Here is a 13,459-nt window from a genome sequence, read left to right on the forward strand (position 1 = left end):
GCATCCCCACACCTCTACAAAAATTCTCAAGGGATAGTAAGTGCTCTTACAAACCAAGAGCCGATTTAGCAATTAGAATAATGTCATCTGCATACAAAAGAAGCCTTATAACAAACTTGCACCAATAGATACCATCACCCCCTAGTGAATTTAACCACTCCTCAAGCTGGTTGATATATAAACCAAAAAGGGTAGGAGACAGTGGGCAGCCTTGCTTGACCCCGATATCACTTCTAAAACTTTCATAAATGCTTGCTGAAGTTCTAATTTTGACTTTCACCTCTTCATACAGCCTATGCATAGCTGCTCTCAAATGTTTAGGAACCCAAAGTTCCTCCATTCTCTGCCAAAGTTTATCCCTAGGAACCGAGTCAAACACTTTTCTTAAATCAACAAAGTAACAAAAGACTTCTTCTTTTTTCTCCCAAAATTTTTCAATGATGTGCCTTAAAGTTATGCAATGATCAAATATGGAATGTTTAGGTATAAAACCTGCTTGCCCTTTAGCATGCTTATCTCTTTCTTCTGCCCACTTGCTAATTTTGTTTTATAGCATGCTTCCAAATAGCTTTGCAAACAAAGGGTTTATCGTGATGGTCCTATAATTCGAGGGATTATTGACGTCACCGCTTTTGAAAAGAGGTATTCCCACACTAGTTGTCCAATCTTTGGGAAGCCCTTGTTGTATGATGTTGTTGAAGATTTTTGTAATGTGAGGTGCAAGAATCTTTGAGCCCCACTTTAGATATTCTGCTTGGAGTTCAGCGAAGTCTTTTTCTTTTCCAACACCCAACTTCTTGATACCCATCTCTACCTCTTGTACCGTGAAGAGTTCAGTATCAGTGTTGACCAAGGGGGGAGGGTCAACCTTGAGAACATGCTCATAGAGTTGTCTTGCATAGTCAAACCATTTACAAGCTGTAATATTATTTCCAATTTGTATCTTTTTCGGTTGGAGCTCCTTCCAAAATAATTTGGGATTATTTTTCCCAAGGAAGATTAGTTCTTCCCTCCTTGAAACCATGAAATCAACCTTTTTCTTGCTTAATAACTGTGTGTAAGATTTGAGCTTTATGTTATCCTTGTTTGACTCTTTCCACATTCTCCTTGCCTTTTTGCATTCCTCGTCAAACCAAGCATTAACCAGAAAGCAATTTGTTTCAGACTTCTTAATTTTTGTTCTTTTGCACTTCACAAGTGCGCATTGAATTAAATGTGTTAATTCATGACTATGAAGGCTGTGAATTGCAATTTTCTCCCTCTCAAAGAGTCTCTCTAGCATCATTTTGAAGGTGTTACAATTTTCTGGGATCAAAAGAATTCTTCCCTGTGGGAGATTTTGTTGGACATGCTGAATTTTTTACTCTAATTTTTTCTTTCCAATCCAAGAGAAACATAAATAAATTGGCTTGTGATCTGATTTCAAATCCCACAGCTGATCTCCAACCAAAACTTCTTCCATTTTCTCACACAAACCATGCGATAAAATTACATAATCTACCACACTTGCTCCATTGTAAGTATTGCAAGTGAAATTACCGGACCTTGCCCATCTAGTCAAGCCATTACGAATGACTAAATCAAAGGCCCCACATAGAGTAAGCAATTGTTCACCAAAGAGATTGCAGCCCTTGTCCTCTGAAATTCTTTCCCACTGATGATTACTTTCATCTATAAGCCAAATAGGGTTACAATCATCTTTACAACAAAGAATGCTAGCTTGCTCACTTGCAGTCCTAGCATTGAAATCACCCACTATAAGGACTTCACCTAGCTGCGAATATGTTGCAATATCCGCTTTTAAAGCTGCAAATGGATCTTTGTGGTCAAGCCCTCTCCCTTTGTACATTTTTGAAACTTTTGGCACAAAATAACATGCTGCAATTCTGATGCGGTTTCCATTTTCTAATATTTTAAACCAAATGAATTACTTATTTGAGTCTTCTTTTTCTAACTGAATGAGATGACCTTCTTTCTCCCTTACTAAAACCATGATACCCCCGTGCCATTTGCCATTCCCCGTTGCCTTGTTCCACACTGCCATCTTCCAATATCCTTCAAACAAGGGTGTCTTGCACCCTTCATGTTCATGTGTTTCTATGAGGCAAATTATGTCTCTATTTTCTGCAATAGGCCCTAACCCAGGTCCTCGTCTCCATGGGTAACCTCTGCAGTTCCAACAAACTAATCTTAAGGAAACCTAGGTATGACTTGATTACTATTTATTTTGACATGCAAGACTCACATTTGAGTCTTTGTCCCTGTTTTCCCATACCGACCTTTCTTTCAGATTTCCTGTTGAAGAGTTTGTTGCCTCTTCTTTATTACAATCTTGCTTCTATGTTCTGGAAGGAGGTCCAAATTGCGCTATCACAAATTTGCCTTTATAAATCCATGATCTCTTTCCTTCATCTCTTGCTGCCCTAACCTTTAAAATTTCCTCCCTTCTTTCCTCCTGTTGTTTTACAATTAAATCTTCTTCTAGGAAATAACAAGAACCCCTCAAGAGATGTTTCTTGCTTAGAATAATATATTTATCACACAAGCTAGGCATAATGACTTTTATGGGCCTGACTCTCTCCCCATTAAACTTACCCACCCTCCATGCTTAGCATATTTATCCTTTCCATAACAACTTGTCTTTCAAGAAGTCTCTTGCAAGGTCAAAAGTACATTCATTTTTCCCGTAGTCTTTCACCCCTTTAATAATTATGTTTGCTACCCTATTTTTTCATTCCTTGCCTTCACTATCTTGCATGTTGTCAACCTGAATATTTGTTTCTCCTTCCTTATTAGCAGAATTGCTAATAACTTGAGCCCAAGTTTTGGAAAATTTTGTGGAATCTCCTTTCATTTCTTCTCTTGTGTTCTCTTCATGGTTGTTTATTTGGGAAATCATTTTCCCTTTATCCTGGGATGATTTCACATTCACCACCTCTGTACTTTCCACTACAGATTTCTTTATGTTTTGCACATCCGCCTTCATGCATTGCCATTCTGTCTTCCCTATCAGGAGAGTTTCTTGTAGCAATGCCACTTGTTCTTTTAAAATTTTATTGCTTTCTGCTAACGCCTTTTTCTCAACCATTATTATATGAATTTTCTGATCTCTTTCATGCCCTTTAGCTTCTAAAACCTCCAACCTTTGTTTTGCATTTAACAATTCTTTCACATAAAGATCAGATGACCAGGTGAGAGGTGTGGATGTGGGACTATATAAGGTAGAATCATCAATGACTTTTCCTTATTGTAGGATTATCCATTCAAAATTTCAAGCCATATACCCCATCTCTAATATAATATCTACATTTAATAAAATTTAATTAAATACAATAAATATGAATTACCAATTAAAATTAAAATTACAAAACAACAATATTAATTATAATTTTTGAAAAACATTTAAAACTATCAAACTTAAAAAGAAATAACTAGCATTTAATCTGTTACCAGATATAAAGTTGTGATTCATATGGATTAATTTAACACCTTAAAAATTAAACAACGCATAATTATAAAAAAAAAAAAAAAAAAAATCACTCGATCTAAACATACGAACTACTACATAAATCATTTAATGCGCAAGGTAATGATGAGGTTTTCAACGGCATGTTTGATTGATTTTGATATTTGTTATTAATTTCACACAGCTTGCGTTAATGCCTTTTTCATGCATTAAGGAGGCACATGGCTTCACTCGAGGTATTGAACTTGTTACTCTGCTCCGATGTAAATTCATTGGGTACGTCCCTCCACGAGGCACGATCTAGGGTTGTCCTCTTGCAGGCCTCTGTTCATCGTTGAAATTTCGGCTTGACACCTGCTCTCACTTGCATCTGTCGATCTATCTGGAAGAAATACAACAGTGGAGAAGTTTTATGTTTTTTCCAACTACCCCACCCCCGCCTCTGACCGGATTGAGGGTCATTTTCTTTCGGAGGGCTGATGGTTTGGCGCACTGCAACAGGTTCAACTACCAAGTTTTCAGTTGATTCTACAACTTGTTTGTCGAGAGCCATGGTCTCGAATGGACGTCTTTCTTGGGGAGGTAATGGAACCCTTTCCTCGTTATACAGTTTGTTACGTAATAGTGGTTTCGTTTACCTACTTTACTTCCTCACAGATTGTAATTGTTTGACAGGTAACCCTCCAAGTCCAAGGGCATTGCAACACTGTTATGGTTTATCTAGGCTTAAAGAGTTTTGAAGTCGATTCTAGAAAGGTGAGCCTTCATTTTGAGGCATTTCTTTTCAGTTCAACTTATTTCTACATATTGTTAATACACAGATGTTGTTGCCATGTAGGCAGACGACTTCCGGATGGGATCTTCAGTGTTTAGATGAGGTTTCAAGTCTCGGTTGCTCAGGTCTTCAAATGATTTCTTTAATGTAATACATACCTTAGATAATGATATAATGGTCATTTTTCAGGTAACGTCCTGCCCTTACTGGGGTTCTTATGAAGTCAGTCACGCGCCCTCCAAGGTCATGAAGACTGACACCCTACTCGACCATCTACAGGTTAGAACTTCTCACCGAGGTTTACCTAGTTTGTTTGATATGGTTTAGATGCATGCGAAAAAGCATTTGACAGAGGGTTTCGGCCAGAACCTACCCGGTTCTTTTTTTTTTTTTGATTGGGAAGACTATAAATAGTTAAATACCCTTTCAGTTACTTAACATGGTTGCAAAGTCAATAATGCTGCTTTACTTTCTAGGTTCAAGAGACTATTTAATATCTGACTTTTTTTGTAAATTATGGGATACAAAACTCCTCTCGAAAAGTTAATATTTCGATGTATTATGAATTCGAGGGCTTTTCCCTCTTTTTGGGTTTACCTCCATTTGGATATATGTATATACACCCCTGCATCCTGTTGATTTAAGATTTCAGTGATAAACTTTAATTGTTTAGTTATAATGTCTCTACACAGTCTTTCTATTAACTGCCTATGGAAAGGTTTTACCGCTCCATATGATTGTTTGGTATATTCATTAGTATCAGTGCCTTTCAATTTGATGCATCTGTTAGTCATTTATGAATATGTTAAATCTTGAGGAATTCACCTAATTATTTCTTTTCCGCTCTAGTTAAGCGGAATCTATCTCTCCTAGAGTGCTTAATAAAAGATTTTCTCACTCTACTTGACAGAATGAATTCCTTGTTATGGTTTAAAAATAAAGTTGATCACACCAGAAGTAACGAGATTATTTTCTTTCCAGTTTTACATCTACATGCTATAGATAGAAAAGCAACAACCGAATGTTTGTTTGTACTTTGTGATTTGCTAGCCTTACAGCTTTACTGTATAATTACAATCGTTCATGTGCCTTGAATTTCTCTCTGTTCCTGTATTTAGCATCGGAATTATTTGTTCGGTTACTAATGAAGTTTTTCTATTTTGAATCTATTATGTTACTATTTTAAGTATACTTCCCATAATCATGTTATGGGCTATTTTGTTACTGTAAGGAAGAATTTATTCCATTAATGTACCATCATCAATGCTTAAATAAAAGTTATATTACTTATCCGATTAACCTATTAACATAAAATACCAAAGATATCTGGAAAATCTCTCCTCTTAACCACGAGCATCGAAATCACGTCCAGACTCTCCCTCGAGCAATTTCTATCCTTCACACTGGATTATGTCCAGCTACAGTCAATACCTTGCGCCTTAGGACTCACTGTCCAGTCTCAAGCTCAGTACTTTCTTTTGACTATGTTTGAGAAAATTTCGCATTGGTTTATTCCACCGAGCTCTAGGATTCCCTTTCCTCCTCTTTCCCCCTCTATATTTCTCTTTCCAGGCAGAGGGGTAACTATTTCTTGGCAACTGTTTCTTTTAACTATTGCGAACAGTTTATTTTTATTAACATGTAAGTTAGGTAACCAATTGCAATCTAGAATTTTCAGCCTTAGCCATTATCATAAAATAAAAGACATTAATGCATCAAGACATAAAAACGAACTTAATGACCACAGTAATTTTTCAGGTAGCTTGGGGTGTTACATCTCCCACCCCCATATGAGGAACATTGTCCCTGGTGTTCTGCTAATTCTAAGAAAATAGCACTAGATAAGATTTCCACACAAATCCTTCCTCTTCCCAGGTGGCCTCGTCCGAGCGAAAGTGCTTCCACTGCACTTTAACCTGGGTGATGGCTCGCTTTTGGAAATAGGTTTCTCTCCGATCGAGAATACAAAGAGGTTCTGCCAGGTTCAACCTGCACAAACACAATTCATAGTCATAAATTTCTTCAAAAATAGTTTATCCGATAAAATATGTATTCCCTTAATTGATTACCTGAATATTCTACCAACTAATTATATGTTGTGGGTTGTACACATATTTTTTTAGCAATGAAACATGGAAAACATTGTGGACCCAAATATGGCTTGGTAACGCAAGCTTATATGCTACTGGTCCAATCTGCTCCAAGACTTGAAAAGGTCCACAGTACCGGGGTGCTAACTTAGCACAACCCCTCCATTGTAGGGAACCTTTTATCCAGGGCTTTACTCATAGATATACGTGATCTCTTGGCTGAAATTCTTTGTATGTTCGTTTTTTATCAGCACACATTTTCTGTCAATCCTAGGCAGCCCTTAGATTCTGTCGAACCTTCTTAACAGTCTCCTCCATTTCTGCTAGCATGTCGGGACCTAATGCTAGCTTATCAACTAGACTATTCCAATCCATGGGTACCCTGCACCTTCTTCCATATAATACCTCAAAGGGGCTCATGCCCAACGATTCATGATGTCCATTATTATATGCAAATTCCACTAGGTGGAGGTAGTCCTCCAACTTATGTGGTTGTTGCATTACAAACATGCGTAGCATGTCCTCCAGCACTTGATTTACCCATTCGGTTTGTCCGTCCGTTTGAGGATGGTAAGCAGTACTAAATTGGATCTGGGTACCCAATCCTGAAAAGAGGGTTTTCTAGAATGTGGATGTAAATTTTACATCCCTGTCAAAAATCACCACCTTAGGTATCCTGTGTAGACGAAAAATTTCCTTCATAAATATGTCTGCAATTTCCACAGTTTTAAAGGTGGATTTCACAGGTATAAAGTGAGTAGTTTTGCTCAGTTTGTCTACCACCACCATAATTGAGTCGTGCTGCTTCCTAGTGTGAGGTAATCCGGTGATAAAATCTAGTGATATGGTCTCCCACTTCCATTTCGGGATGGGCAATGGTTGTAATAAACCAACGGGATGCTGATGCTCTGCCTTCACTAGTTGGCATTCCAAACATTTGGACAAGTATTCAGTGACATCCTTCCTTAACCCAGGCCAAAAATACCCTTTCTTGATGGCTGACAACAACTTCTGGTAACGGGGTGGCCAGCACATGGTTTCCTGTGAAATTCATCCAATATCAATTGCTTAACAAAATTTTGGTTAGGAACATAAATTCTGCCCTTGAAAATAAGGAGGTTGTCAGAATTTATTTCGAAATCTAATTTTTCCTTTCTCGACAGGGCTTCCTTTGTCTGCTGCCAAAGAAAAGTATATTCTAGATCTTTGATAGATGCCTCCTTTATGATTTCAGGAATATTTGAGCGTACTTGGCTGATTTGGACCTCATAAATACAATGTATTTTTCTACTTAATGCGTCGGCTACTCGATTTTCCTTCCCTTTAAGATGTTTCATCTCAAAGTTGAACTCACTTAAAAATGTTGTCCATCTGGCCTGTCAAGCATTTAAGCTAGACTGGTTGAAAAGTTTGTAAGGCTGCTATGATCTGTTAACAGCAGAAATTTCTTCCCCAATAGATAGTGTCGCCACATTTTAAGTGCATGTACTACAGCTGTTAATTCAAGGTCATAAGCAGAATATCGTTGTTCATATTCCTTCAATTTCCATGATTCGTAAGCAATAACTTTTCCCTCTTGTGTCAACACTCCGCCCACACCTTCTTTACTTGCATCAGTGCAAACCATGAAAGACTTTTCTGGATCTTCTACCTTTAACACTGGTGCAGTGGTAAGTAAGTGTTTTAGTCTTTTGAAGCTTTGTTGACACTCAGCTGTCCATTGGAAAGTGTGCCCCTTTTTCTGTAAAGAGGTCATTGGGAAGGCGATTTTTGAGAATCCTTCGATAAACTAATGGTAGTACCCAGCCAAACCCAGGAATGATCTAATATCCACGACATTCTTTGGAGCAGTCCATTCCATAATTGTCTTGATCTTCTTCGGGTCCACCGCTATTCCATCTACTGATATAATGTGACCCAAATATTGAATCTGATCTTTGAAAAAGTCACATTTGCTGAATTTAGCATATAACTGATTTTCCCGCAGTGTTTGCAACACTACTCTCAGATGTTCTTTGTGTTCCTCATGATTCTTAGAATATATTAAAATGTCGTCAATGAAAATCAATACGAATTTATCAAGATAGGGCTGGAAAATACCGTGCATCAAACTCATAAAGGTGGCTGGGGCATTTGTGAGGCCAAATGGCAGCACCACAAACTCGTAATGACCATAACGAGTTTGGAATGCAGTCTTATAAATGTCCTCCTCCTTTATCCTTATTTGGTGGTAACCGGACCTTAAATCGATTTTTGAAAATACTTTGGCTCCTTGCACTTGATCGAATAAATCATCAATACGTGGCAGGGGGTATTTGTTTTTAATGGTCAGTTTATTTAACTAATGATAATCGATGCATAATCTCAAAGTTTCGTCTTTCTTTCGTACAAATAATACAGGGGATCCCCACGGAGACACACTGGGGCAGATGTACTTTTTATCTAGAAGCTCCTGGAGTTGCATTTTGAGTTCTGTCAACTCAGGTATGCTCATGCGATAAGGGGCCCTAGAAATAGGGGTTGCACCTGGAATTAGTTCGATGGTGAAATCAATATCATGCTTTGGTGGTAATCCAGGAATGGATTCAGGAAATACATCAGCAAATTCCTGAATGACAGGGATATTTTCCAAAGAAGTCATTTTTCTTTTGGTGTTTGTAAATCCCACTTGAACAACATATATTTGACATCCTTTCCTAATACACCTTCCTAACTGACTAGTAGTAATAGGACACAGTTTGGTATCTATCTTGATTCCTTGAAGTTCCTTCCTCTGTCCTGATTTTGTGATAAAACTGATGGTTTTCTGCTTACAGTCAACTAGGGACCAACACTTTTCTAGCCAATCCATCCCGATTAAAATGTCGTATGAACCCAAAGGAAGTATGTTAAGGTCCACGTGAATGGGTTGTCCTAAAATTGTTAAGGGGCAACATTTTGTTTTTGCAACTACCCTTCTTTTTGTCTCGGTGGCTAATTGAACCAGCCATGGTTTGGAAATTTACTACTCTGCAGTAGACACTTTTCTACCACCTTAGGACTAACATAGCTTAAGCTAGCACTGGGATCAAACAAAACAGAGACAGGTTGCTTAGCAATCATACCTTCACATTCGATCATGGTGGGCTGATATTCTGCCTGATGATCATCCAGAGCAGCATTGATCCTGGGCATGCTCCTCGCCACTTCTCCAACCGTGGATGCTTCCTGCATATTTGATAGTTGTTCCGTCCTTGCCTTATGCAGGCAGTTTTTGTAATAGTGGGGTTCTCCACATCCCCAACATTGCAGCAACGGTTTTGACTGTTGGTCATTAACAGATCTACCTACTCCTTTTGACTGTCTGGTTTCAGAATAAGCAGCTTTAGGCAGATTCCTTGCTGGAAATTTACTGAGAGGTTTTTGTTGTATATTTCTGCCATTAGAAAATTTTGTGTGTCTACTTGGAATCAGGTTCCTTCCCTTCCTGTTTGACCCTCCTTTAGACACTTCATTTTTCTATTTCATTTGCTGGTAACATATGCGGGCTTTCCGCACTACATCATCCATTGTTTTGGGGTAGTCAAACTCAAGTTTCTCCTTCATGAAATTGGGTAAGATACTAATGAAATGTTGAATCTTGGCCTTTTCCTCCTGCATATAAGGCACATAGCATAGAAGGGAGGTGAATTGTGCCACATATTCATCCATAGTTAAGGCTCCCAATCTTAACTCGTGAAATTCCTTTGATTTTTTGTCATAATAACGTTCAGTTAAATACTTATCTTTGAAATGTTTTTGGAATTTGTTCCATGTCACTTGTTCCTCGTCAATTTTCCTTACTGTTTTGATTTCTTCCCACCAAAGGGTTGCCTTACCCCTTAACTGATAAACTGCCAAACGTGCCTTCAGCTTATCGGTGTATTCGTAAATTTGAAAATATTTGCTCATATCAATTAACCAAGCTTCTGCTACCTCTTCAGATTCCCCTTCAAAGAGTGATGGTTTAATATTTTTGAATTCTCCTTGTAATTTAGATTTCTATCTTTTTGTTTTGCACTGGTCGGAAACATTATCTGAGTGTCCTTCTTTGTCCCCCCCATGTCTCTCTGATGACTCAGCATTTTCGTCACCATGTTGAAGCGCTGGGGTCTTTTCTCTGTCCTTAGCACTGGGGTTTGGATGTCTTTAGTTATATCGATTAGATAAACTTCTGAGAATCCTCTCCTGTTCCAGGAATAACCGTTCATTGTGTGTTCTCAAATTTGTCATCTTAGCACACAACTGTTGAATGGTTTCGAGTAAAACTGCATTAGCCTGAGGAGTATCCTCGCTCAGTTGTATCTAAATGTCAGGGTTAGCATTCACATAAGCTGGTTCTGGAGGATTGGGTGGCCCTGGACTTCTATGCATTCTGCCCTTTTGTGTTGAGACCGTCTCTGTGTTCACATATATGTTTTATTTAGTTAGATTTAAGAAATCACAATCATTGCATATATATATATCCCAAAGAGTCTAAGTGTACGAACCTGAGCTCTAATACCATTTGTAAAACCTTAAACATTAAACAAGAAATAATTATAAAGAAAAATTCACTTGGCCTAAACTTACGAACTACTACATAAATCATTTAATATGCCAAGGTGGCGGTGAGGTTTTCAATGGCACGTTTGATTGATTTTGATATATGTTATTAATTTCACATAGCCTGCGTTAAGGCCTCTGTCATGTATTAAAGAGGCACATGGCCTCACTCGAGGTATTGAACTTGTCACTCTGCTCCAGTGTAAATACACTGGGTACGTCCCTCCACGCAGCGCGATTTCGGGCTATCCTCTAGGAGGCCTCCATTCATCGTTGAAATTTTGGCTCGACACCTACTCTCACTTACATCCATCGATCTATCTAAAGGAAATCCAACGACAGAGAAGTTTTAGGTCTGTTCCAACTAGCCCACCCCTGCCTCCGACCGGATGTAGGGTCATTTGTGTTCGGAGGGATGATGTGTCGGTCGTTCTGCAACAGGTTCAACTACTAGGTTTTTAGTTGATTTTGCATCTTGTTTGTCGAGAGCCATGGTGTCGATTCAACGTATTTATCAGGGAGGTAATGGAACCCTTTCCTCTTTATACAGTTTGTTACTTAATAGTGGTTTTGTTTACCTGCTTTATTTCCTCACGGATTGTAATGGTTTGACAGGTAACCCTCCAAGTCCAAGGGCATTGCAAAATTGTTTTGGTTTATCGAGGCTTAAAGAGTTTCGAAGCTAATTCCAGAAAGGTGAGCCTTCATTTTGAGGCATTGCTTTTCAGTTCAACTTATTTCCGCATACTGTTAATACACAAGTGTTGTTGCCATGTAGGCGGACTACTTCCAGAAGGGATCTTCAGGGTTTAGGTGAGGTTTCAACTCTCGGCTGCTCAGGTCTTCAAATGATTTCTTTAATGTAATACATACATTAGATAACGATATAATGGTAAGTTCGCAGGTAACGTGTTGCTCTTATGGGGGTTCTTATGAAGTCATTCCCACGCCCTCCAAGGTCACGAAGACTGATACCCTACTTGGCTATCTACAGGTTGGAACTTCTCACTGAGGTTTACCCGGTTTGTTTGTTATGGTTTAGATGCATGCGAAAAATTGCTTGACAGAGGGTTTCAGCTGGAACCTACCCAGTTCTTATTTTTTTTTATTGGGAAGACTGTAAATAGTTAAATGCCCTTCCAGTTACTTAACACGGTTGCAAAGTCAATAAGCCTGCTTTGCTTTCTCGGTTTGAGAGACTATTTAATCTCTGTTTTTTTTGTAAGTTATGGGATACAAAACTCCTCTCGGAAAGTTAATATTTCAATGTATTATGAATTCGAGGGCTTTTCTCTCTTTTTGGCTTTACCTCCATTTGGATATATGTATGTAGACCACCGCATCCTGTTGTTGTAAGATTTTAGTGATAAACTTTACTTGTTTAGTTATATTGTCTCTACATAGTTTTTCTATTAACCGCTTATGGAAGGGTTTCACTGCTCCATATGATTGTTTGGCATATTCATTAGTATCTGCATCTTTCAATTCGATGCATCTGTTAATCATTTATGAATATGTTAAAGCTTGAGGAATTCACCTAATTATTTATTTTCTGCTCTGGTTAAGCGGAATATATCTCTCTTGAGTGCTTAATTAAAATATTTTCTCACTCTACTTGACGGAATGAATTCCTTGTTATGGTTTAAAAATACAGTTTATCACACCAGAAGTAACGAGATTATTTTCTTTCCAGTTTTACATCTACATGCTATAGCTAGAAAAGCAAGAACCAAATGTTTGTTTGTACTTTGTGATTTGCTAGTCTTACGGATTTACTGTATAATTACAATCATTCTTGTGCCTTGAATTTCTCTCTGTTCCTTTATTGAGCATTGGAATTATTTGTTCGGTTACTAGTGAAGCTTTTCTATTTGTACTTATTATGTTAGTATTTTAAGTATATTTCCCATAATCATGTTATGAGCTATTATGTTACTTTAAGCAAGCATTTATTCCATTAATCTACCATCATTAGTGGTTAAATAAAAGTTATATTACTTATCTGATTAACTTATCAACATAAAATACCAAATATATCTGAAAAGTCTCTACTCCCAGCCACGAGCCTGGCAATCACGTCCAGTGTTCCATTAATCTACCATCATCAATGCTTAAATAAAAGTTATATTACTTATCTGATTCACTTATCAACATAAAATACCAAAGATATCTGAAAAGTCTCTCCTCCCTTTTCACCTCTCAGCCATGAGCCTGGCAATCACGTCGAGACTCTCCCCTGAGCACTTTTTATCTTTCACACTAGATTATATCCAGCTCCAGTCAGTACCTTGGGCCTTAAGACTCAAGCACATTCTATCCTTCACACTAGATTATATCCAACTCCAGTCAGTACCTTGGGCCTTAGGACTCAAGCACTTTCTATCCTTCACACTGGATTATATCCAGCTGCAGTCAGTACCTTCAGCCCCGACAATCATGTCCAGACTCTCCCCCGAGCACTTTCTATCCTTCACACTGGATTATATCTAGCTCCAGTTAGTACCTTGGGCCTGAAGACTCAAGCACTTTCTATCCTTTACACTGGATTATATCCAGCTACAGTCA

At 38.1% G+C, this 13,459-nt stretch overlaps 1 pseudogene; it reads right to left on the reverse strand.

Annotated features, from left to right (window-relative positions):
• LOC149175214 (uncharacterized) overlaps positions 1-8,972 on the reverse strand; it is a 94,399-nt pseudogene extending 85,427 nt beyond the window's left edge.
• Between the last annotated feature and the right edge of the window lie 4,487 nt (positions 8,973-13,459).

Source organism: Pinus tabuliformis, chromosome 4_1, assembly GCF_031772625.1.
Source record: "Pinus tabuliformis cultivar Carrire ecotype Pingquan chromosome 4_1, CPIR1, whole genome shotgun sequence".
NCBI classification, from domain to species: Eukaryota; Viridiplantae; Streptophyta; class Pinopsida; order Pinales; family Pinaceae; genus Pinus; species Pinus tabuliformis.